The sequence below is a fragment of the Camellia sinensis genome, chromosome 11 (assembly GCF_055761805.1).
Source record: "Camellia sinensis isolate YWXY chromosome 11, ASM5576180v1, whole genome shotgun sequence".
Taxonomy (NCBI): Eukaryota; Viridiplantae; Streptophyta; class Magnoliopsida; order Ericales; family Theaceae; genus Camellia; species Camellia sinensis.
The window spans coordinates 32,566,737-32,593,622 of NC_138971.1; the positions used below are offsets into that span (position 1 = coordinate 32,566,737).

The 26,886-nt window shown below is 34.6% G+C and overlaps 1 protein-coding gene across 9 annotated transcripts in view; it reads right to left on the reverse strand.

Annotated features, from left to right (window-relative positions):
* LOC145801898 (uncharacterized) overlaps positions 1 to 26,886 on the reverse strand; it is a 598,157-nt gene that overhangs the window by 239,800 nt on the left and 331,471 nt on the right. The window lies entirely within an intron of this gene.

Genomic DNA, 26,886 nt, shown 5'->3' on the forward strand with positions numbered 1-26,886 from the left:
TACCTCAGATCGTGATGTCAAGTTCCTTAGCCACTTCTGGGTGACTTTGTGGAAGATATTTAACACAGCCTTGAATCGTAGTTCAACCGCGCATCCTCAAACAGATGGTCAAACGGAGGTGACTAATAGGACTTTGGGCAATTTGGTTCGCAGCATTTGTGGAGACAAACCAAAGCAATGAGATCTTACTTTGCCTCAAGCAGAATTTGCATATAATAGCGCAGTTCACAGTGCCGCAGGGAAGTTACCATTCTCTCTAGTGTATGTCACGCCTCCAAAACATGCAGTTGATTTGCTCCGTTTTCCTCGGGGTCCAAGAGTGAGTACTGCCGCCGAAACCATGGCCAAACAAGCCCAAACAATACAAGAAGAAGTACGACAGAAGCTAGAGGAAACAAATACCAAATATAAGGCAGCTGCAGACAACCATTGGCGCTCCAAACTGTTCAAGGAAGGAGATTCAGTAATGGTGTTTTTGCGTAAAGACAGATTTCTAGTTGGCACATACAACAAATTGAATCCTCGCAACTATGGTCCATATAGGGTGTTAAAGAAAATCAATGACAATGCTTATGTGATTGAGCTACCAGACGACATGAAGATCTCCAAGACTTTTAATGTAGCTAATTTATATGAGTATCATGCTGAAGAACCCCTCTATCCAGAATCGAACTCGAGGTCGAGTTCTCTCCAAGAAGAAGGGACTGATGTAGAACAAGTAGCCGAAGACTTCTTGGAACAATTGGACCGACAAAAGGCAAGAAAAAAGATGTAGAACAAAATTCTATAATTTTTATATTTCTTAATTTTATTATTTAGAATTAGGTTTTTGACTAGGATTTTAAATAGTTTAGAATTTTTAGTCTCTTAGGTTTTCTAGTTCTCTTAGGTTTCTTAATTTGTGTTGATTTAAGTTTCCTAGTTTATTTTGCAATCACTTTTCCTACAAGTATTAGGCTTAGTCTATTATAAATAAGCCTACAAGCATATGTAATTTTTATTCATTCAATAATATTTTTAAGAGCTTTTCTTCTATCTTCCTTGTGGATTCAAGGGTGTTCTTGTAGATTCAAGAATTCTCGTGTACTAGAACGATATCTAGTCTCGTATGAGTTATTCCGCTGCGTCATTCTATTTCCAGACACTATTTCATTTCTTTCTACACATTTAATGATTTTTTTATTACCTTTTTGTCTTAAAATTAAGTTATCAAAATATCTTTTTCCCCAAATCCTAATAGGAATGGCAACGGGGCGGGGCGGGGCTGGGGATCACCCTCCTCGTCCCCGATTCCCGAAACTACAAAAATTCCCGTCCCCGACCCCGATCCCCGACGGGGAACCCACCACTCCCCCCACCCCCGCCTCCAACGGGGATCGGGTTTCCCCGACCCCGGAAAATCCCCGTACTCATCATCATCAACATCATTCAGCAACATCATCCAAAAAAAAAAAAAAATCATCAACAAAGACATGGCAGCAACATCATCAAAAAAAAAAAAATTCATCAACATCATCAAGGCAGCAACATCAAAAAAAAAAAAAAAAAAGATACAGATGATCTGTTGTTACAGATCATGTATAAACACAACAGATCTATAAAAAAAAAAAAAAAAAAAAGAAAAAAAGAAGAAGATCTATTACAGATCTGTTACCGATCATGTGTAAACACAAAGATAGAGATGATCTGTTACCGATCACCATCGGTGAGATCTGTTACCGATCATGTATAAACACAAAGATAAAGATCGAAGATCGGCACGATGAGTGGAAGGAGAGGACGTCGGAGAAGCTGCTGCCAACACCATCGGTGACAGTGAGATCAGAGGGAACGACGTCGTCGTCGGAGGTCTCGGAGGAGAAGGAGGTGGCCCTCTTTGGAGGAGGAGGAGGAGGAAGAGGAGTTGGCGCTCCTCGTCGGAGGAGGAGGAGGAGGAGGGTCTGAATCTGTAGACACCTATTTATCTGCCATTGATCTTCAATCTACACAGGAGAGAGAGAAAGAGGGAGAGAGGCTGAGAGTGTGATGTGAGTGAGAGAGAGGACCTAAACAAATAATATAATATATATGGTACCCTAAACAAATAATATAATATATATATACATACTATAATTACTCAGCGGGGATCAGTCGGGGATTAGTCGGGCCGGGGCCGGGGTTGGAGAACTGATCCCCTTCCCCAACTCGAAAATCATCGGGGATTTAATTTTTAATACCATCCCCGGCCCTATGGGGATAATTTTCGGAGAAAAACCGTTCCGATCGAGGTCGGGAGATCGAATCCCCATCGGGCCGGGTTTAAATTGTCATCCCTAAACCCTAACTCTAACTTTCTCAAACCATCAATTTCCACCATCACTTCCCACCAAACAAAATTAAAAAATTGATTTTTGATCCAAGCATCCTTAAAAAATACCTAACGGCAGGAGTTCTTAAAAAAAAAAAAATGGGGTTTATTAGCACCACCAGTCAAAAGTACATGTTGTAAAATACTACCTCGGACATGAAAAATGAAAATTTAAAAATAATATACTTTTATATTAAAATTTTAATTTTTTCATAAAGTAAAAATAATTAAAAAGATTTTTTAATTGGTAAAAAATATTTAAAAAATTTGACATGAGAAAATTCTCGTTTTGTATGCCCAACCAATAATTTGAACCGAAATGAATATTATACAAATTGCACCAAAAATTATAAGCGCAATTAGAGGCATTGGTTATTAATTTAGAAATTGTGATCTTTTTCATTTCATATTTATAATAGGGAAATTCTTTTATATATCATTTAATGATGAGTGTAATAATTTTTTTTTTATTTAAAATAATTTAAAATTTTTATTTTTATTTCATGGCCATTAAATTCATAATAAGTTATTATTATTATATATGTGAAATGGATAAGATCAAAACGCTTTTAATTTACTATGGTGGGTGATGTGATGTAAACAATAATTATATCAAATAAAAAAACTTTCACAATTCATTGATGGTGCGTAAAAAACAAAAACCAAAAATTGTAAATCTTTTAATTTTTTGAATTTAATTTTTAAAAAATTAAGTTTTTTATTTTTCATGTTTGTTTGTTTTTATTAAATATTTTTTAAATTTTAAGTTATTTTTTAATTTTTTTAGATGCACTTTACTTAGATGTATCTAAATAGTAAAATATTTTAAAAAATTAATAAATACACAAAAAATACGAAAATGTACTAAATTTTTTATTTTTATTTTTTTGGTATTTAGTGTATTTTTTAAAGATTTTTTTCACAAATATTTTACTTTTTAAGTGTGTTTATATTAAATGTGTCTAAAAATTAAAAAAAATATTTAAAATATTAAAAAAATTCATTGAAAATATTAAAATACAAAAAATATAAATATAAAATTTTTCAAAAATTATTTTTGAAAACTCGAACCAAACAAACTAAATAACACTCCAAGTGAATTGCAACAAAAAAAAAAAAAGTCATTCATGTGACCCAGTCAAAGTTAGGCATATGATGCAGGTTGGTGCCTTAAACAAATTTATAGGAATAGTTTAAATTCTCTTTTGCCCATCTAAAAAAAATTAAATTCACTTTTAGAAAAATTAAAAAAATAAAATAATTAATGTTTGAACTTTATAACAAAATAAATTTTTAACTTTTTTTAATTTTTATTTTTTTTAATCTAAATTATATCAGAATAATATATTTTAGTTATTAAACTTAATAAAATATATATTTTAGATATTTTCTATACATCTACATGAGTAAAATATATTTTTTTCAACGATTTTACTTAATAAAAATAAGTGTATATATATTTGTAATTTCCTAATTCTCTTTCTTCACATGATATGGTTTAAAAATTTACGAAAAGAATAAAAAATTACACCAACACCCAATAAATAGTCGGTGAATTGAGAACTTAAATTAGATTTCATTATTGATCTTTATAATTACATTTATTTATGAGTATTGCAATTCAAAATGAAAAACTAGGCTCAAATTGTAAATTTAGTAATGTGGTAATCAATTAAAATATTAAAAGTAACACTATTTTTATATATTCTCTAATTATCAATTAATCATATCAATTACACATCATTAAATTTAGAAAATGAGTAACTAACGTGTCTCTATATCATTTTCCTTTATTTATTTAGAGCACACAGACTAGAAGGCGGTGATTCACTTTTATACAAGTAAAGTTATTTGCTTTTGTTTTAGACCCTCAAACTTTTACGTGTTTTTTAATTTGATCTTAAATTTCGATTAATATTAATTTTACATCCAAATTTTTAAAATTTTGATCAATTTAGCTCTTAGTGTTACATTCCGTTTACAATTGATGAAATGTGCTGACGTGATACCGAAATTCATTTGAAATTTTATTTTACCACCAAATTATACCTTAAGAATCAATTTGCCCCCAATATAAAAAAATTAAATTTAAATATTTGATAAATAATTTTTTATCTCAATAATAAAAAATTAAATTTCAAACAGTATATACTTTGCAAAATAATAATAAAAATTCTCATTTAGAATTATCTTGAAACTAACAAGCATAAGTACTATGACAAACATGTCGTATCCGTACAAGGTATTGACTGAATTTTGAAATTTTTTTCTCACTCAATTTTGAAATTACTATTAGTTGATCAATTCTATTAAAATTAATTTGCGTAATAAATCAATTACACTTATGCTTACACACACATAGAGTAGCCAAGAAATTTTTGAATCAATAAGTTTCTCTAGGATCGACTCAAGATAATTTGAGACTTATGAATCACAAGTATGGGTATGAGCATTGGTATTGGTACAATACGGGTACGTCGATAAGGTAAAATCTAAAAAAAAGTAAGATACGCGTACGGCTTAATACGTTTGGAAAAAAATATTTGTTTTTAATTTGGAATAACACAAAAATTGATTAAATGGTTTAATTTGTTAAATCCAACATACAATTGACAGGTACAAGATAAATCAAAATTAAATATCATTATATTTACAAACTATAACTTAATTTTAAAACCATACTAAACACAAAACTAAAAATGAAAAAGAAGTCTAGTAAAAGGATTTTTATCTTTGTAGTAGAAGAAAATATTGTTTGAATTGAGATATGACACAGCTTGGATATATACTAGATATGTCTGGATACGCTAAAAATTAAAAAGGAAAAATTTGAGTACGTGTTTTGTGTACTCAGTACGTATGTAAAAATACTATAAATTGGTAAGTATCCGGTACAGACACAACATGTTTGTCGAATTATCCATACTTCATAACCTCAAGATAATTCTAAATAAGAATTTTATATTTTATATTTTGTTTTTACAAAGTATATATTATTTAAAATTTAATTTTTTATTATTGAGATAAAAAAATATTTATTAAATATTTAAATTTATTTATTATTATTATTATTTTTTATATTTGGAAGACAAATTAATTTTTAAGATATATTTTTAAGGATAAAATAAAATTTTAAATAAATTTTAATGTCACATCAATATATTTTATTTAATTGTAGACGCAATATGATCGCAAGAGTTAAATTAATCAAAATTTAAAAAATTTAAATGATCGGCATCTGAAAGTTAAATTAAAATATAAGCAAAAAAATTTAAGGAGCCAAATGAAATTTCCTTTTGCTGTATCTTTACACTAATACTTTTGTCATTGCAATTCGGCTTTCAATAATGTTTCCTTTTGGATCCAAACTCCAGAAGCCGCTTGCTCCTTCCGCTTTTTCACTCTGAAAGATCTTTCTTTACAATTTTTTTTTTATTTTTTTTATTTTGGATCGACACCACCGCCAACCCATTTCAAGATTCTGTGCTCAATCACCAGTTTTTTCCTGCAAAACACCCACAAAGTCTTTTCTGATTGAACTCCGTCTTCAGAACACAAAACTTGAGAGAGATAGCAGAGCACCGAAATCGGGCAATGGAAAGAGAAAGAAAAAAAGAAAGAGAAAGAGAGAGAGAGAAAACAAGAAAGATAGAGAGATGGGAAGAGAGAGAGCGAAATCGGGCTATGGTGACAATTATTTGGAACTGAGAAAGAAACTGAGAAAGAAATTCGAGAGGGAGATGGGTGAAAATTATTCTGTCTTGGGGGAAGACACAACGAGATTCGAGAGGGGATCTATCATGCAACAGACAGCGAGATTCAAGAGGGAGATGGGTGAAAATTATTCTGTCTTGAAGATACTGAGAGGGCGTTTTGTCTTGAAGGAACGGAGAGTGAGATTCGAGAGGGAGATGGGTGAAGAGTATTCTGTCTTAGAGAAACACAGAGAGAGATTCAAGAGGGAGATGGGTGAAAATTATTCTGTCTTGGAGAAACTGAATCATCTAATGATCAGTAACGCCTGCAATTTGACCGCAGATCAGATTGATCATCTCGACTCTTTCTACAATCGGCTAAGATTCCTAGCAACCATTCTCAAGGATTTGGAAGAGAGGCAGCAGCAGCAGCAGCATGAGCTGAACTATGAACCTAAAAACCTGCCGATGCAAATTTATCTTGTGATCTGCAAGACGAGGCAACTCATCCGTTCTTTTGATGTTGACGTTCCAGGGCAGAGGGACAGCAACAACAACGGTGACAGTTTTTTTGATATTTTAGTTGGCACAAATATCATGGAAGAGATTAAGACGATCGAGGCAAAAGTGGTGCAGTTTTATGACCAGATAAATCAGATCCAACTCCTACAAGATTGTAAGTCTTTCAATGATGGAGTCCATTCGTCAGTGTCAATGTCAATGGAGAACAGAACCATGGTAGATGAAGAAATTACAGTGGGCTTTGATGATGAGGCGTTGACTATAAAAGAGCTACTTGCTGGAGGGAAGAAGCAGCTACAAATTATATCAATTGTTGGGATGCCTGGACTTGGTAAGACTACTTTAGCCACAAAACTGTACAATGATCCTTACATCACACACTACTTTCATATTCGTGCATGGACCTATGCTTCTCAATTACCCAGAAAAACAGATATGTTGTTGGACATTTTACGTTATGTTAATGTCGTCTTTACCAATGAAATTAAAAACATGACCAATGAGAAGCTAGGCGAAAAGTTGTACAAGCAATTAAAAGGCAAGAGATATCTCATTGTCATTGATGATTTATGGGATATTGGTGCCTGGGTTGATCTTAAAATGTATTTCCCCAATGACAACAATGGAAGTAGAGTAATGTTCACTAGTCGGCTCAGAGAGTTGTCTATGCATTGTCTGCATTTTCTCACTGAAGAAGAGAGTTGGGAGTTATTACAACGGAAGGTGTTTCACAATGAAAGTTGCCCTCCAGAACTGATTAAAATTGGGAAGCAAATAATGAAAAAATGTGAAGGGCTTCCACTTGCAATTGTTATAATAGCAGGACTTCTTGCAAAGAACATCAAGACACAAGAGTCGTGGATACAAGTTGCCCAAAGTGTAAGCTCATACATTGTTAGTGATCCAAACCAGTACTTGGACACACTAGCACTGAGTTACAATCACTTGCCTCGCCACTTGAAACCATGCTTTCTCTATTTGGGAGCATTTCCACAAGACCAAGAAATCCCGGTGCAGAAGTTAATTTGTTTGTGGGTAGCTGAGGGGTTTATACAAAAAATTGGGCAGAGAAGCTTGGAGGAAGTAGCAGAGGATTACTTAATGGATCTAATTCAGAGAAGTCTGGTAATTGTTGCTCAAAAAAGGTTTGATGGTCGAATTAAAGCATGTCGTATGCATGATTTGTTGCGTGATTTATGCTTGAAGAAAGCCAGGGAAATTAATTTCCTACAGTGGACTCGCAATTATAAAGACGCTTCTCCTTCTTCTTCAAGTAATTACGAAACAAATAACCAACACCACCTGTGCATCCTTTCTTACTTCGGACCAAGATTTGATCATATTCTTTTACTGTCTTATGCCCCAACAGTTCTTCAGTCATTATTGTGTTTCAGACATGAGTTTGAGAAAATAATTGGTTATGACGACGATTCGTTTGGTGATATGTACTCGTTTATTTGTTGTACCTTCAAACTTCTTAGAGTGTTGGAAATATGCTATAACAATGCCTTCTTTCCAAGAGAATTAACACAGCTTTTTAATTTGAGGTATTTGGCAATTAATTTGAAATATTCCTGTGAATTACCACCATCAATATCCAATCTCTCAAACCTAGAAACACTTATTATTATTTCTACAAAATGGAGTGAGGTTATTCTGCCATGTAATGTTTGGAACATTACAAAATTGAGGCATCTTTATGCTAAAGGAAGAGCAAAATATGATGGGTCTTTATGTTCTGAAGAAGCAGTAACAAATCACAACCACCCCTCTATATTAGAAAACCTACGAACCATCGCAAATATAAGCCCCTGTGGACATGTTCAGGATTTATTGGCAAGAACTCCTTTTCTTACAAAGCTGGGACTTTGTGGACATCTGTTGTCAGATTCAGGGAATTTGATGTTTCTTAATCTAGAATTTTTAAGACACCTTGAGACTTTGAAGCTACTGAATAAGTTCTTGTACCCAACCAATTTCCGAGAGGTCAAGTTTCCTACAAATGTAAAAAAGCTAACCTTGAAATATACAAATATAGAGTGGGAGGAAATTTCAATCCTTGGGATGTTGTTACCCAACCTTGAGCTTCTCAAATTAGAAAATAGTGCTGGTAGGGGACGGCAATGGGCAACAACTGATTGTGGGTTTCCTCGACTCAAATTCTTGAAACTGAAGGACTACAGTGTTAAGCAATGGATCACCTGCTTTAGTCACTTTCCAAGCCTTCAACACTTGTTGCTGGCCGGGTGTATATCTCTCGAGGAAATACCATCTAGTTTGGGGGATATACTCACTCTGCAGATGATTGAGGTAAACTATTGTCGTTCCACTGTTGTGGAATCTGTCAGGAAAATTAAAGAAGAGCAAGAGAGCATTGGAAATAATTGGCTCAAAGTGCTGATTAGGAAATCTACGTTGGCCCTTTGAGTCAAAATTGAAATGATACAACTTGTAAAGGTATGTTCTACCTAATACTAGGCCCAAGGATTGGCCGAGGTATTTGGTAAGATGAAGAGCCGAGCTAGGTATAGCTCGGTTGATGCTTCTATTTCATTACTTAGTTGAGCACAGAGCCGAAATAACTTGGTTGACCGCAATGTTAGCCGAGGTAAATGGGGTGGCCATCTCACTTGGCTTGCAGTGATGAGGGTGTTCTGAGGGTAAGCATTATCCTTGGACATAAGACTCCTAGTAGGACTCTGCTAAGGAGAGTTAGAGTCCTACTGGGATTGTGCAAACCATCTCACTTGGTTGGTAGTGAGTAGGAGTGTGACTCCTAGGAGGACTCTGCTAAAGAGAGTAAAGTCCTACTAGGATTGTGCAAACTATCTCACTTGGTTGGTAGTGAGTAGGGTGTGTGATTCCTAGAAGGACTCTTATAAGGAGAGTTGGAAATCCTACTAGGATTGTGCCAAGTAAAGTCTATAAAAGCTCATGACCAGACCTATGTACAGGTATCCCAATTCTTACTCTAGAATACACAGAGTTTATTGTCTATTGTCTAATTGCTGACTTAGGCATCGAAGGGGTTTTCGGCACACACCCGCTGGTTAGCTTATGTTTGTGTTTTCAGGTGGCAAAGCAACGTTGTTTGGAGGAGTGCAAACTTGATCAACAGGATTATACGAGAAGATTATTTCGCACTCGTACAATTGGCGCCGTCTGTGGGAATTCCAGAAAAGAACAAAACCTCTTGATCAAGTTTTTCTCTCTAGTTAGGAGCAATGGCGCACAATGAAGACTTGCCGCAATCAGTTATTGATGGGCAAACCCCGGAGGGGGGTAGGAGGTGCGAAGGTTTACCTTCTATCCCACCCATGACGGAATTAGATCCCCAGCGAAGGAATCCGCGGAGAGAAGCGAGAGAAAGACGGGGCTCAAGTCCATACCACTCTCAAAGCCCTGATAGACAGAAGCGAAAGATGGATCCTCAGGTTCTCGAAGATCGCGTAATGGAGCAAGACGAAGTAATAAGAAGAATGGCGGCTGACATAGAGTCTATTAAGAGCCAGATAAAAGGCAAATGAGTGGCAGCAAAAGAGGAGCGCAAAGGTAACACACACTCTTACCACTCAGAAGATCGTGAAAAATAAGTCACACCATCACAAACTAAAAGTAGAAACCTCAGGTCGGGCGATACATATATCAAAGACTTCTAGGACACGTTACTCCAGGCCTGAGAGAATAAGGACTGAAAGGGCTCGAAGGAGAGAAGACACTCAGGCTAGCAACCACCGCAGAGTCTCTGCACTACAACGATTGGCTCCTAGAATACATGGGAGTGTCGAGGTTGGAATTCCAGAGCCATGCCTTGCCTATGAACCAGCAGACAAAGCGTTAGCAAGGTTGCAGAGCTCACCGTTCATTCCAACAATAGAGAATGCACCATTACTCTCAGGCTTCCACCAGCCCAAATTCACTACTTATAAGGGGGAGTCGGACCCCTACATACATTTGAGCCACTTTTACCAGGTTATGACCGTGTATCGGCGAAACGAGGCTCTAATGTGTATCATGTTTCCTTCCAGCCTTGGTGACCTGGGTTTAACGTGGTTTGAAAGGTTGCCAGAAGGTAGTATAGCTTCGTGGGCGCAACTAGCGGAGGCATTTGTGACCAGATTTAGAACGAACACCAAGACACCAGTGGAGATTGACCAGCTTCTCTCCATAGACATGGGCGAGAAAGAAACATTGAGGTCTTACAATAACCAGTATTGGGAGACTTTTAATCAGATTGGAGATTGCCCTACAAACCTAGCTATCGCATAGTACAAATGAGGTTTGCCGGCTGGCAATAAGTTGAGGGATTCAATAACAATGACGCTGCCCCTTACTATGGAGGCCCTGATGGAGAAAGTGCACCAACACATCAGGGTAGAGGAAGATGGGGCGCGCACCAAGGCAGAGTCCAGCGCAACAGGGATACCAGACAAAAAGTTTTTGGGCCAGAGTTAACACGGTTGACAAGTAGGATTGACCACGCAAAAGTCTTTGCCCGACTGGGGGGCAAATAGGAAGGTTGGCAGGATTGGCCAACTATTTCTAAACAAGCCTTTGCCCGACTGGGAGGCAATCAAGAAGCTTGGCAGGATTGGCCAGCATTTAGCTCTTCTTCAGCCAAGATAAGGATTCGCGCTGAAGAAGGTTGGCAGGAATAACCAACATTTCCTAAGCCGAGATAAGGATCTAGGCTGCAGGAAGTTGGCCAGAATAACCAACGTTGAGCTCTCTTCAGCCGAGATCAGGATCTAGGCTGAAGAAGTTTGGCAGGAATAACCAAACACTTGGCTCTAGGTTGGCCGGAATAACTAACACGGAGCTCTCTTCAGCCGAGATTAGGATCTAGGCTGAAGAGGTTGGCTGGAAAAACTAACACTTTTTTGCACCCTTTAGCCGAGATCAGGATCTAGGCTAAAGGCGGTTGGCAGGTTTGACCAACAAAAACTTTTTTGCACCCTTTGACCGAGATCAGGATCTAGGCTAAAGGTGATTGGCAGGTTTGACCAACACATTTTTTCTTTAACCGAGATAAGGATCACGGCTCAAGAAGGTTGGCAGGTTTGACCAACAAAGTTTTTTGGATTCTTCAACCGAGATGCGTACCTCGGCCAAAGCAAGCTGGCAGGTTTGACCGACATAATTTTGAATGCTTGGACCGAGATGGTTATCTCGGCCAAAGAACGTTGGCAGGGTTAGTGTAAACCGAGTTAAGTCTGCTCGGCGAGACACAGAAATGACGACTCGCCATACGATTGCGAACTCAAAGGACTTAAATGTTGAAGGCAAAAAGGCAGGGCTGTTCAAATTTTTTGGAGGTACATGACGGTTGTAACAAAAGAACGAGGATAATGGGGGCACGCCATGTATCCTGGGAATGACGTCATACCAGATTAGTGGAAAGACATGTTGAGCTACAGACAAGACTTATTAGGCCCGAACGAGCTATGAAACCAAATAACTTTTTAGCTCGCCAGAGTGGGGCATTCTTAGCTCGGCTGGAGGAAAAATAATCCCAATCATGCTACGCAGATGGAATTAAGGGGCAATTGAGAGGGTAATTTGTAAACAAATTAGGCCAAGCTAGGAAGAGTCATCTTTGAGAGTTGGGCCAATGGGCCGAGAAAAGGGCTGGTGTAGCTCGGTCTTAGGCCAAGAAAACATCTTTGATTTTTGTTGTGGGCCGAACTAAAGGGCGGAGTGTGGACGTCGAGTAGCTCGGTCCCTTTTTATCTGAGTACCAAACTAGGCAAAGGCGTTGACCGAGCTACCTAATACTAGGCCCAAGGGTTGGCCGAGGTATTTGGTAAGATGGAGAACTGAGCTAGGTATAGCTCGGTTGATGCTTCTATTCCATTACTTAGTTGAGCACAGAGCCGAAATAACTTGGTTGACCGCAATGTCAGCCGAGGTAAAGGTGTCAGCCGAGGTAAATGGGGTGGCCATCTCACTTGGCTTGCAGTGATGAGGGTGTTATGAGGGTAAGCATTATCCTTGGACATAAGACTCCTAGTAGGACTTTGCTAAAGAGAGTTAGAGTCCTACTGGGATTGTGCAAACCATCTCACTTGGTTGGTAGTGAGTAGGAGTGTGACTCCTAGGAGGACTCTGCTAAGGAGAGTAAAGTCCTACTAGGATTGTGCAAACCATTTCACTTGGTTGGTAGTGAGTATGGTGTATGATTCCTAGAAGGACTCTTATAAGGAGAGTTGGAAATCCTACTAGGATTGTGCCAAGTAAAGTTTATAAAAGCTCATGACCAGACCTATGTACAGGTATCCCAATTCTTACTCTAAAATACACAGAGCTTATTGTCTATTGTCTAATTGCTGACTTAGGCATCGGAAGGGTTTCCGGCACACACCCGCCGGTTAGCTCATGTTTGTGTTTTCAGGTGGCAAAGCAACGTTGTTTGGAGGAGTGCAAACTTGATCAACAAGATTATACGAGAAGATTATTTCGCGCTTGTACAGTTCACATCACATAATTTAAAAGTTTTGTATTTTGTTAAGTGGTGGTGGTGCTCTTGTACTTGTTTTGATCTAAAAAAGTATTTTTGATCTCAACTCATCATGACTCTTAAAAGAAATTATTTGTCTAGATTTGCTAAAAGGAAAAAGAAGCAAAGAGTCGAAAAATTAGTTGAGTGTTAAAGAGTAGCTATTGATAAGTTCTTTACGAGTAATTTATTTGTTTTGAAAAATTAGTCAGAGTGTCAAAAAATTGATTTATTTGCTTCTAAAAATGCAAGAAGTTGTTATAATGTAATGCTAAGTATTTTTTGTGATTTTGACACAAATCTTTTATCCTTTACCTTCAAAATGTTTTTGACAAAAAAAAAATGTGAAAGGTCCCAAATAATCTAGTGATATTTATTAGTTGATTATCAACTTTGAACTCTGAAAATCTCTGGGACGGGCTTGATCTGGGTATTACATCTCAATTCTCAATGTCATTCTCTTTCTTTGGTGTTCTTGTTTTCGCGATTATCTTTGGCTTCTGGCTAGCACTTGGAATTGGTGGGCCGCTTGGACTCCCCAATCACAGGCCAAGCCTGCCATTCCTGAAACTTTTAGCCTTGCGATGGTGGGTGACAACATATTAGAAGTGTTGAAAATGCCGAAAATTACTCAATGAACTGATGGGTCGAACCAAATTGATTTCTTTAGGTTGATTTGGTTTGATTTTTGACTAGTTTGCTTCTAGGTCTTCAAATCATCAAATGATAGAATTGGGTTGGTTATTAATTTTGGTCTTGTCTAAACCAAATCAATCCGAGAATCAAACCTATTTATATGTATATATATATTTAAATTTTATTTATATTGATATATTTTCACATTGTTGCTCTATTACAATGGATTTGAATAAACTTAATAATTTTTCATATACAAGAATTATTAGGTAAATGAAAAATCTTGAATCAGATTTCGCAGTTGATGATTATATTAATAGATTTAGTTTATTGATTATATTGAAGCTTGAGTTAAATTTAATTTCTATTGATTTGTATTAAATAATATTTTGTTCTTTAGTTGTATTATAGTTAAATGTTAAAACTTTTTATTTTAATTATTTATTATTGATTATTGATTATTATTATTATTATTATTATTATTTAAATAGTGGAATCGTGATTTCAACTTGAATCAATCTGAGCTACATTAGGTTGGGTTGGATTAGGTTGGTTTTACTACATAATTGGTTTGATTCTGAGTCCAAAAAATTGGAATCGATTATGATTGGGCTGGTTCCAAATTTAGTGTTAGACCGAACCAAACCGACCCATGAACACCTCTACAACATATCGCATAGCAAAGAAAACTACAACTCTTTTACAATCTGTTGAATCCAAAGTTACCAAAAAGATAGAAAAAAAATAGAATGAAGACTTACGTGGAGGTCCTAATAGGTAGATTTATTGTCCAATAGGTCCTATGAGTATTAATAATATTTTTCATCAAATACTATTAAAAAAAGTCACTAATTGTTAATTTTCAAGAACAGCTTGAAAATTGTCACAAAAATGTCACTAATTATAAATTTTAGCAACAGTTTAAAAAATTGTCATAAAAAAATGTCACTAACTTTTAACTTTCAGTGACAGTTTAAAACATTTTTTTTAGACTCAAACATACAAAGAATGGGACTAGAGGCCCCTCAAATTCTTTCATATTGACAACATAAGAGAAACTCAACCCTTCCCACAAATACCAAACTCAAACATACAAAGAATGGGACTCTAGTTACCCAAACCAAGTAAAATACTCTGTTTTACGTGTCCACAATTTTTCTAAGGAAGCAAGTTGTGCCTTGACGCACGTGCGGCCAAGCACACTCTGGGAGTGCTGAGTGGACCAAACTTGCGCCTAAGCACACAGAGACAAACCAAAAATAAGCCAAATTCAACAATAGCTCACTTATATTAACTTCATGGTTATATCTTATGATTGTTCATTTGACTCTCGTTCACTCTTTTCTTTTTTCACTGGACTACACTAGAGGGGTATGAAATTTTGACTTGGTTGAGATTTCTTCTTGTGTAATCAGGTTGGTTGGGGAGGTAAAAACAAAAGTGCTTCAACTGAAAATAACTATACCAAATCAAATCAGACAAAGCTAAATCTTTTGCGCCAATCAAGTAAGGTTAATTACCTGAATCTTTTTTTAACATTTCACTCTGCAATGACTATATGCTCAGCTAGAAAATAACTCAGTGTGTCATGCTTAATGTTTTGCTTTTTACAATTGATTTTAAGCCCGAATAAAGAGAATGGTTGTGTTAATTAGCGTGACAATCAAAAACGAAATTTTCCCTAATAAGGAGAATACCCATTCATTCTTCCCGGTCTCCCTAGCAAATTTGTTTAGAAGTTGGCATTTCAGCATGTATTATACCTTAAATGCACTAGTGAATAGATAAATAAAAACAAAAAATCAAAGACAAAGAAGAAAAATCTTCCTCCAATTTTCTCAAAGCACTGACTAGAACCATTGTACTTTACTGATAATGCCCTAAATATGCTATACTGACCGTAGTACTTCTAACTATTGAAACCTGCAGAAAAGAATGATGGGGTCGAAGTTGACTCACTTCCAACCGACTAAAGTGGATCAAGTCGACTCTACTCATCCCATTATTAATGTCTTATTTGTTCAAGAGCACTACCTCAACTTACAAAATAGATAATGCAGAATTATTAAGTAATTATTCTTAAAATCCCGCATAACAAATTTGAGAGTTTACCCAAAAAGAAATTGAGTTCACTGAAACTATGGGCCTGTTTGGTGGGGGCTTTAACCTATTTGGTTTTTTTTTTTTTTAATTCAAAATTAAAAAAACTAGGTTGCTTTGAAAATTAATTCTCAAAATAGGTCAAAACGTATTTTGTAAAAAATACTTTTTCTGTTAAAAAAAAAATATTTAGAAAGCGTATTTTGTAAATATGTTTTCTTAATCAAAAAGCGTATTTGCAAAACGGTTCCGATAGATAGCTCGAATTTGGAGGCTCTAATTTGGCTCGAATTCGGAGAAGAAGAAGAAGAGAAGAAGAGGAAGAAAAAGAGAAGGAGGAAAGAGAAGGAGGAGGAGGAGGAAGAGGAAGGAGGAGGACTGGAGGGGGCATAATCACAGGGAGAGGAGGAGGCGGAGGCAGGGCCGAACGCGACGGCGGTGGTGCTGCAGGCGACGACGGTGGTGCTGCGACGATCGCTGGTGCTGTGACGATCGACGGCGGCGCTGGTGCTGCGACGATCTCCTCTCCTCCTCTCTCTTTCTCCCTCTCTCCTCCTCTTTCTCTTCTCATCTCTTCTTCCTCTTCTCTTCTCCTGTGTTCAACGAAGAAGAAGAAGAAAAGAAAGAAAGAAAAGGAAGAGAAAGAAAAGGCAGGAAAAAAAAAAATTCGAAACCCAAAACGGCGTCGTTTTGGGTTTCGAGCCGAATTCGAGCTACGAGTCATTTTCCTTTGCAAAATATGTTTTCAACATAATTTTTTTAAGAAAAATAATTAATAAAACAATTGAAATCATAATTTTTAAAAAATCTGAAAAATTATTTTGTAAATATGTTTTCATAATAATTTTTGAAAACATATTTTCATCATATTTTTTTATTTAAATAATTAATAAAAAAAACTAAAATCATAATTTTTTTTTTAAATAGCAAAACTCACATAATATTTGAAAACGTATTTCATCATAATTTTTTTAAAATAATTAATTGAAAGTCTATTGAAATTGAAAAAGTATTTTACATTTTTTTAAATAATAGAAAAAACATCATTAATTTTTAAAAATAAATAAATTATAAAGCGTGTTGAAATAGAAAACGCACCACATTTTTGTAAATATGTTTTCATCATATTTTTTAAATAATTAATAGAAAGTAATTGAAATAGAAAACATATTTTGTAAATACGCTTTTATTATTTTTAAATAGTTAATGAAAGTTTATTTTGTAAATACGTTTTTTTTTTCTTTATTTATGGCATACAAATCAATCTAATTTTTTTTAAAAAATAGAAAGCTTGTTTTCTTTGAACATTTTTTTCATTTATGTTAAAAACATGCTTTCAGTCTTTGTTTTTTTTTAATTTTTTTTTATGGCGTTACATCTTATTACTGTTATACATTTTTTTTTTGGTCCCGGGCTCTTACTCGCCGTTGTTCATCTCTCTTTCAACATAATTTTTTTTTATATTGAAAACATGTTTTCAACATAATTTTTTTTAATGCTTTGCATTTAAAAAAAAAAAAAAATAGAACAAGTTTTTTATATCAAAAACATGTTTAAAAAACACTTTTATCATTTTATTACCGTTGCTTTATACACAATTTTTTTATTTAAAATAGAAATCATGTTTATGAATCTTTGTTTAAAAAAATGTGTGTTTCGGTTTTTCATTTTTCAAAAAAAAAAAATATATGATTTCAATTTTTTTATTAATTATTTTTTTAAAAAAAAAATTACGATGAGTTTTCAAAAATAATTATTAAAACTTATTTACAAAATATGTTTTCAGCTTTTTATTTTTAAAAAAATTATTTTAGTTTTTTTAATTATTTAAAAAAATTAATGTTGAAAACTTATTTTGTAAATACGTTTTTTGATTAAGAAAATGTATTTACAAAATACACTTTCTAAATGAATTATTATTTTTTTTTCATCAGAAAATGTATTTACAAAATACATTTTGACCCATTTTGGGAATTAAGTTTTAAAACAACCTAATTTTTTTAATTTTGAATTCAAAACAAAATTAAATAAAACCAAATAGGTTAAAGGCCCCTATTTGGTGCACCTTCTTACAAATTAAAAGTTGATAACCAAATAGTAAAAATTAAAAGCATCTGTATCCTAGCATTCTAATAAGGGTCTGACTTTGGTCTAGTCCGCCATCGGACTGAACTGTGCAGTTGGGTCCGTGGGGCTCACCACGGGTCCTATTTTGAAAATCTGAACCGTCAATGTGTAGAACTCGTCGAGTACTATATGCCTATGAAAAATCACGTTGATCGGATATCGATAGCTATGTGATCAAATCAGTTTTGTATAAAAAAATAGACAGTGAATAAATTAACGGTTGATAAAAAACTGTTTTGATCACATAGCTATCGATATCCGATCAACGTGATTTTTCACAAGCATATAGTACTCGACGAGCTCTACACATTAAACTGTTCATATTTTAAAAATGGGACCCGTGGTGGGCCCCACGGGCCCAATAGCACGGTCCAGTCCGATGGTGGACTGGACCAAAGCCAGGCCCTTCTAATAATTAGTTTTTCTCTATCTTATTTAAAGCATTTTTTTCTCAAAAATTATAAGAAGAAATTATATCAAACACTTTGTCATAGGTTTTTAGAAGAAAAAAAAAAAAAAAAACCCTTGAAACCAATTTCATAAGCTGCACCAAACAAAGCCTATGTCCAATATCCATTCAAAAACACTGTCCTGTACAATGCATTGGACCAGCAGCTTTTTGTAACTAAGAAATCCTTGCCCAACTTTTCAACAGTCAATTTTTTTTTGTTTTTTTTTCAACTCGTTTAAATTGTTTTTAGTTTATAAACTTTAAACAAAATAGCACCAAATACAGATACTATCCGAAATCAGGTGTATGTCAAAGGTTGGAGTGCTGCCACTTGCTCTAACCAAAATTCTTTGTTTTGGGAAGATAGTTGAAAATTGATTTTTTAATTTTTTTTGATTTTTTTTTTAAAAAACGTGCAAAAAAATAGAGAAATAATATGACTCAAAATAGGTTAAAAGTTGGAAGATGACTTTTAACCATCTTCTTAAAATAGCTTGCCTACCTTCTATAGATTCCCACCTAGGTATTTAATATTTTTCTTCTTTGCGTGTCAGTGTTTAGGGTTTGTTTATTTGGTGATTTTTTTTTTAAACCTTATTTTCGTCTTTAATGAATTTTATTTTTAAAATTTTTTAAAATTTTAGGCTTCTAAATTCAGCTTGATAAGACAAATCATAAAATTAAAAAATTCTAAAAAATCCACAAAAAATAAAAATAAGCCAAAAATAGTGAACTTTTTTGGCTTTTCATTTTTTTTAGAATTTTTCAAAAAAAAAAAATACTTTTTAGACTCATCTACATAAGATGGATTGGAAAAGTAAAAATTGATATAATTTTTAGAAAAAAGTCACTCAAGACAAAAGAATTCGAAAAAATATGTGACTCTTTTTGGTGCTCCCACACACTCATAACGCGGGGCAAGTTTGATTGGACGTATTGGAATATAGGATTGAAATTCTCAATTCATGGTTGTTTTGGAAATTAATTATTTTAATTGATTTTTTAACTTTTTCATAAAAAGATGTGTAAAAAAAATAGAAATAATAGTTGACCTTTTTATAGTGACTTTTAACTATTTTAGCTAGTTCCCAAACTTGCCCTTATATTCCATTAATTGGTTGTAATTTTTGTTATCTCGATTAGATTTTGATGGACATTTTATCTAACAAAATTTGCCGATGTTTTCCAATTTTGATTGAGTGTATTGTAGTGTAGGATTGAAATTTTTGGGAAATTTGATCAAAGTCCCTTCATAATAAAATTTTAATGCATTAAAGACAAGTACAAAAAGTTTTCCTTGAAAAGTTTAGCACATACCACTATTACCAAAATATCCTTAGAGAGTAATTTAATATTTTAAACTTTAAAATGATATAACTTTTGATCTAAATGCCGGTTTTTAATAAAATTGGTATTTTTAGAATTCTCTCATCAAGATTTATCAAATAAGATTTAGGTTAACTGTGAAATTCTTTATATAAAAAAAAAAAATTCCTATCAAGTAAACGGTAACATCTTACTCTGTTTAGCAGTAACATTTTACTTTGGTTAGTAGTAATATTTTACTTTAATTCATAGTAACATGTTACTGATTATCAGAGTAAAACTTTACAGTCTTCTTAAACAGGGCATCAATAAAAAAAAATTAAAAAAAAAGAAAGAAAGTATGACTTGAAGGAAGCTCTACAAGTTCATTCAGTACGAGTTCACAAATAAATCAACAACAATTCAACATTCCTGAAGTAAGCTCTACAAACAACAATCAACAAACTCAACAAATTCCATCCAATCCCACAAAATTTTCAATCAATAGGCCCAATCATTCAACCAAACTTTCCTTAATCACACTAGGTTTCTACACCCACCGCTATTTTCATCAAAACCCAACCAAGACCCAAATCTAGACCCACGTTCACTACAACGATCGGCATGGAAGCTTCCCCTCAAAACTCTTATTCTTCTTCATTTTAGTTTATGAATTTTTGGAAGTGAATTTTGATTTCTTAGGGCCTGTTTGGTAACGTTTACGTTTTCAGTTTATATTTACAAAAAATTTATAAACTGGTTTTTGTTTATTTTTAGAAAAACATAAATTACAAACGCGTTTGGTTTAGACAAAATGTTTAAAGAATTTTAAAAATATAAAAAAGATTGAGAAATGGCAAGTGGTGGCGAGTGGTGGGTGGTGACGAGTGGTAGCGGCGGAAAGCGGTGGTGGAAAGCGGTGACGGGTGGGTGGATGGTGGTGGCAGGTGGGTGGTGGATGGCGGGCAGTGGTGGATGGTGGCGGGTGGCTGCTGGTGGTGGTGGTGGTGGTGGTGGGTGGGTGGATAACGGTAGCGGGTGGTGGGTGGTGGTGGTGGTGACGGGTGGTGGGTGATGGTGGCAGGTGGGTGGTGGGTGATGGTGGTGGTGGTGGTGGCGGGTGGGTGGTGGTGGCGGTGGATGGTAGCGGCAGGTGGCGGTTAGGTGGCGGGTGGTGGGTGGTGGTGGTGGTGGTGGTGGTGGTGGGTGGTGCCGGACGGATGGATGGTAGTGGCGGGCGGATGGATGGTAGTAGCGGGTGGGTGGTGGTGGTGAGTGGTGGCAGGCGGGTGGATTGTAATAGCGGGTGGTGGGTGGTGGTGAGCGGATGGATGGTAGTGGCGGGTGGTGGGTGGTAGCAGGTGGGTGGTGGTGGTGGTGGTGGTGGTGGTGGTGGTGGGTGGTGGCGGGCAGGTGGGGTGGATGGTGACGGGTGGGTGGTAGGTGGATGGTGGTGGTGGTGGTGGTGGGTGGTGGGTGGTGGGTGGTGGGTGGTGGATGGTGGCGGCGAGTGGGTGGCAGGTGGGTGGTGGCGGGTGGTGGTGGTGGGTAGTGGCGGTGGGTGGCAGGTAGGTGGTGGGATGGTGGTGGTGGTGGTAGTGGTGGCGGGGGGTAGGTGGTGGTAGCGAATGGGTGGCAGGCGGGTGGTGGGTAGTAGTGGCGGGTGGTGGGTAGTAGTGGCAGGTGGTGGTGACATGTGGGTGGTGAGTGGTGGTGGGGGGTGGGTGGTGGTGGCGGAAGACGGTGGTAGAAAATGGTGGCGGGTGGTGGCTAGTGTTAGGTGGTAAAAAAAAAAAAACTCAAAACTCAAAACGGAAACACATTTTTTGAGTTTATATTTTTTGGCCAAATTTATAAACTGAGACCACTGATTTATAAATCAAAAATTTACCAAACAAGTTTTTATTTGAGTTTTTAAAATTTTTGTAAATATAAACTGAAAACTGAAAACGTAAGTGTTACCAAACGGTACCTTAGGGTCTTGATTTCCATGAGACGAACAATGTTGGGGATTAACTTGTTTATACTCTCTCACTAATCAGCTTTTAGAAAAATTGAGTTCTTCAATGCATTTAATTTGTAATTTGCATTACTACCTTGTTTACTTCTTTAGTGTGCTTTATATGTCATGACCCAATCTCGGTACCCAGGAGCTGGATGTCGCAACTAGTTGATTTCTAAAGTTACCAAGGGTTAATTCTAAATTAAAAGGAATTAGCGACGCAGAGAAGTAAAATAAAAGGTGTAAATAAATATTTATTGTACTTAAATGCACATTGAAACTTTTATTTACTTAAAAAAGAGTTAGGTAATAATTACTAATAAATCAAAACAAAATCAAAACAAAAAAATAAAAAAACAAAACACGATGTTTATTCCAAGCCCTGGTTCTGGTTTATGGGCTAAAAAAAAAAACCCCTCACTAAGTTACATTACCTGAAAGGGTTTAATAGTTATAAGTATATGGTAAAGTGAAAAATATTATACTAAAAGTATAAGGTATAAAAGTCATCATAGATAATTATTTATGCTAAACAGTGAAAGTTTGGTTCGAATGAATAAGTCATTTTAAATAACAAAAATATCATACGAAAATCATATAAGTAAAATAATTATAACTACAGTACAGAACATAACAGATGACAATGGATCCATAACAAATAGAGAATTACTAAAGTGACTAATCAGAGGGTCAATAATAATTTAAGTCCCCAAGACATGAGACGTCCGTAGTGGTACTCATAAAACACATCAATAAATATCAAATCCCCAAAATTATAAATAGTTTATATCTATAGATTTCCCTTGTAAACAAGTAGGATTTATAAAATAAATAACATAAGTGAAATGTTAATATAATTTACAAAGCATAATTCACATAAAATAATTCATAATTACTTAAGATATAATATAAATTACCTACATAACGACTCCTAATTTTACTATCCCTTTTCCTAATTTTGCTCTCCCTTTTCTAGTCTCTTTCACTATGCTGATTCCTTCTCTTCCACTATGCTGATTCCTTTCTCTTTGGTCACTTCGTCCTCAGGAATTCACCTCGTCCTCAGGAATTCACCTATTTATATAGGTGATTCACTCAACACGTGGCTTTATTTGCCACCCCTTATTGTTTTCATTCTTATCACTAGACATAGTTTATCCAAACAAATAGCTAATTATTCTATGGCCCAATCTCTCTCTCTCTCTCACAGAGAAAAAATCATAATGACCCCTAACTTAAATTAAATTACATTTTAAGTATATCCTATATATACATATATATTTTTTCGAATCATAATTAGTTTATATTAACGTGGAGTTAAAATTAATTAAATATTTGGAATGTCACAGTATATATGGCTGCATTCTCTCATACTCTGTGAGATATATATACATAGGTGCAAAATTGTTTAGAAAAAAGAGAAAAAATAGTAGTTTGTCCTTCATGGAGGAAACACTTGTTGCTCAAGGGGTTTAGGAAGTAAAATTTTTGGACGGTTCTTTACACATTAACATGTTGGGCCTAGGGAGTTTTGACTAAAATTTTCAATTATTAATTCACGGGACTCATATTCTATTATTTGGTTGTAATTTTTGTTATTTTGATTAGATTTCGATTGATATTCTATTCAACAAAATTTACAAATTTTTTAATCTTACAACTAACATTAAAAAAAAAAGAAAAGCCCAATTAGTATTATTGTGTGTTTGAGAGAGAAAATATTGGTACACACTTAAACTTTGGCATAGTGTACAAAACAGTTATCCCGTGACTTAAACCCATAATCTCAAGGTTATGAGACTAAGATTTTACCATTAAACCAATGGTCACCCCTAATCCTACAACTAATATACAAAATAATTATATATTTTCATATCTACTGGAAAATAAAATAGACAAGATAATTATTTATCTCACTAATCTAACGAAATAACTAATGTTACACTAGTTGTTTTGGATGATTTAAATAAGTATACTTTTTTATTTTTTACGAAAAGATGTACAGAAAAGTAGAGAGGTGGTGTGACCTATATAAGTACACAATAACATGAATGGTTAATCTCTTCACTATTAATTGTGCTAACGAAATAGGACCTTACTGAATTGTCGCAATCAATTTTCACCACCTCAACCAAGTTATTGATTCTTGGTATTTTCTTGATTTTTTTATTTATTTATTTTTTTCATTTTGATCTCTAGTGGAAGTGAGATGAGATGAGGCGAAGGGTAGAGGAAATTCTATTTTCACACACCTAATTAGCTCAGCGTACATCTTTTCTCAATACATACACCTATTAATTTGATTATCAATTAATTTTCTCAATCCACACACTTAAAGTTACAATTACATCTTTCATTCATAACTGTGGGGACATATTTTTTGAATAATGACACGTGGCCAAGGTGGCACCGAAGTGCCAGCCGAAGTGCCACGTGTCCTGGTCGTGGTTCCGAGATGATCTCGGCTAGGCCGAGGTTATCTGCAGAGATACCGGAATCTGAGATGAATGGACAAGGGACAAGAGTCTTAGAATGGGGAAGAACCTTAGCCTGGATAAGAATAAAGCTCTTATGGTGCTTATCTTTATCTATTGGAGAGTCCAAGATAAGCACTGAGCTAGAGTCCATTGAAGCTAGGCTTCTACAGGGATCAGGTCAGTATTGGCTATAAAAGTAAGGCACCCTCGTGGGTCTAAGGTATGCTTTTTGTATTCTAACTAGTGAGGTAAGCACCATTTGCTATCTTTGAGAGATAATTGAGTACTGACTTGATCGTCGAAGTGCCCCCAGGTGGACGAACCACCGCTGGAGTCTTTTCTTTTTGTGACAGGTTGTTCGGGCATGATCTATTCTGCCGGTGTTCTCCAGCTGAGTACCTGTTTGGCAGTGTGGTCAGAAAACAGCACACACAATAACTATTGTACACACCACTAACTCTTTTTCCACACACTTTTGATTGACCCTATTTCCACATTGATCCACCCACGCCCTTGAAGACTTTGGTCTGAAGTGAAATTTCCTCCATTGAAGACTTGCATAGAAGACCTCCATTGAACCTCTATTGAAGAGCATTGTAAATCCTTCAAAACAGTGTTAAAGGTAAGAAATCTTTCCATTTTCTTATTACATTTATCAGTTTGTTATTACATTTATCATTTTTGGATCTATGTGCACTTTATTGGCATAAAACCTTCGATTTTGGTCTTGTGAGTGACAGTTTCGGGCTTTCGGCATTGGATTTTTGAAACAATAGAGTGAATTCGGAACATAACTTCCGAATAAATTGTATTATTTCGACAAATTACTTCTGAAAAAAAAACAATCTCGATTATTAGTTTCCAAAGTTGATGAATTTCTTCGGTTCTGTAGTTCTGAAATGATGCCATGTTTTTGACAGTTTAGTTTCGAAAATTGGGTGTTGTTTTGGCACTGAAGTTCCAAATGGATTTTTTTTTCCATTTATTTAATGACGAAAATCAACATTGGTGGTTCGACTGAAAAAAAAAAACTATACAAAAAAAAAACCTTTTCATCATTAATTTTGTTGTCATCAGACATATTTTGCTTGAGTTTGAACTTCTATTGGTTTGCAATTCTTCTATATCAAAATCAAGCAAAAATTGTGAAACTAATAAGAAAACGATATGAATAATAGAGTATAAACCTAGAGATTAAAGCAATATGATAGATGTTTTGAAAGTATTGTTTTACAAGCAATAGAAGAGTATAGAGTGTGCAACAAGTAAAGTGACAACAATTGAAAAACTAGGATTTAATTTTTTTAATTCAAAAGGTGTATATTGAGATTTTCTTGTCCTTAAAAGATGTGTACAGAGAATTTTCTTATGTAATAGTATGGGTGTTGCTAGATGTCTATTAGTCATTTTTATTTAGGATATAATTGTCATTAAATTCATATTTCATGGGTAATTCTATTTTCACACACCATTTACACTTTGTGCACATCATTTCTTAATTCACACACTTATTAATTTAGTTATATTATGTTTTTCTCATTCCACACATCAAATGTTCTAAATATATACCTAACTCATAATTTAAACACACACCATGCAAAACACATTTACACACATCATAACAGTAACTTCGGTATATCCACCAACACATTTTCAATAGTTCTTTAGAGCCAATTAGCAATGAAATGATGAAAAGATTGATTAAAACTTTTTTTTTGGGTTCGCGATTAACGATGATAGTAAGTTTTCATCGCAATCAAAAAAATCTTAAAACAAATCACATGAAAAGTTTTCATCATTATTTTTTTTCGCAATCCTATGGAAGTTGAATTTACAAGATAATAGCAGTTCTTTTGCTCGCAAAAAATAAAAAAAATAAAAAACCACTTCCATACATAAAAGATCACCTTTTCATCCACTCAAAAAAATTAAGGTTTTAGAAACCAAAGTTTATGAACAAAATTATTTTTTAGAGACCAAATATTTTTATTGCGAAAAGTGTTGTTATTATATTTTTAGCAATGAAAATTAAACATTACTGATGAATTATTATCCTTTTGGGACCAAATTATTTTGTCCCTATAAGTCTATTTATTAGTGACATTTTTAAAATTTTGTAGCTAAAAGCCTTGTTTTTGACTTTTCAGAACGACCTTTTAGCGACTATCCTCATGACAATAGAAATTGGTTCCTAAATATCTTTTGCAACAAAAATTTCACTTTTAGAGATCAAAATATTTGGTCTCTAAAACTCTTATATGTTGTAGTGATTGTTGCATTGGTTGTAAAGTCATATTCTTCTCTAAATTTAAAATTCTATGATTTTGTATATCTTTCATCACACAAATAAAAAATGACAAGAGTAAAATAGAGTGCAACAATGGTGAGAGTGAAAAACAATAGAAGAACAATGTAGGCCTTAGTGTGATTTTTATTTTTTTTCAAAAATGTGCACTGAGAATTTTCGTTTCTAAAGATGTGTACAAAGAAAATTTCCAAGTTTGGCTACAAAGAAAAAAGTGCACTTATTTCATCTTTTTATCTTTTTTAGGTTATATCAATCAACATCTCTTCTTTACTTTTTCTACACATAATACAAAAAAAGTCAAAAAGTGCACTTATTTAGTCTTTCCAAACTAGGTAGTCTTAAGATTTGTTGTGTATTGATATCTATAGTGGTCATTTTGTTTAATAGTAAAATTGTAATAAACATTTAATTCATTAAGTG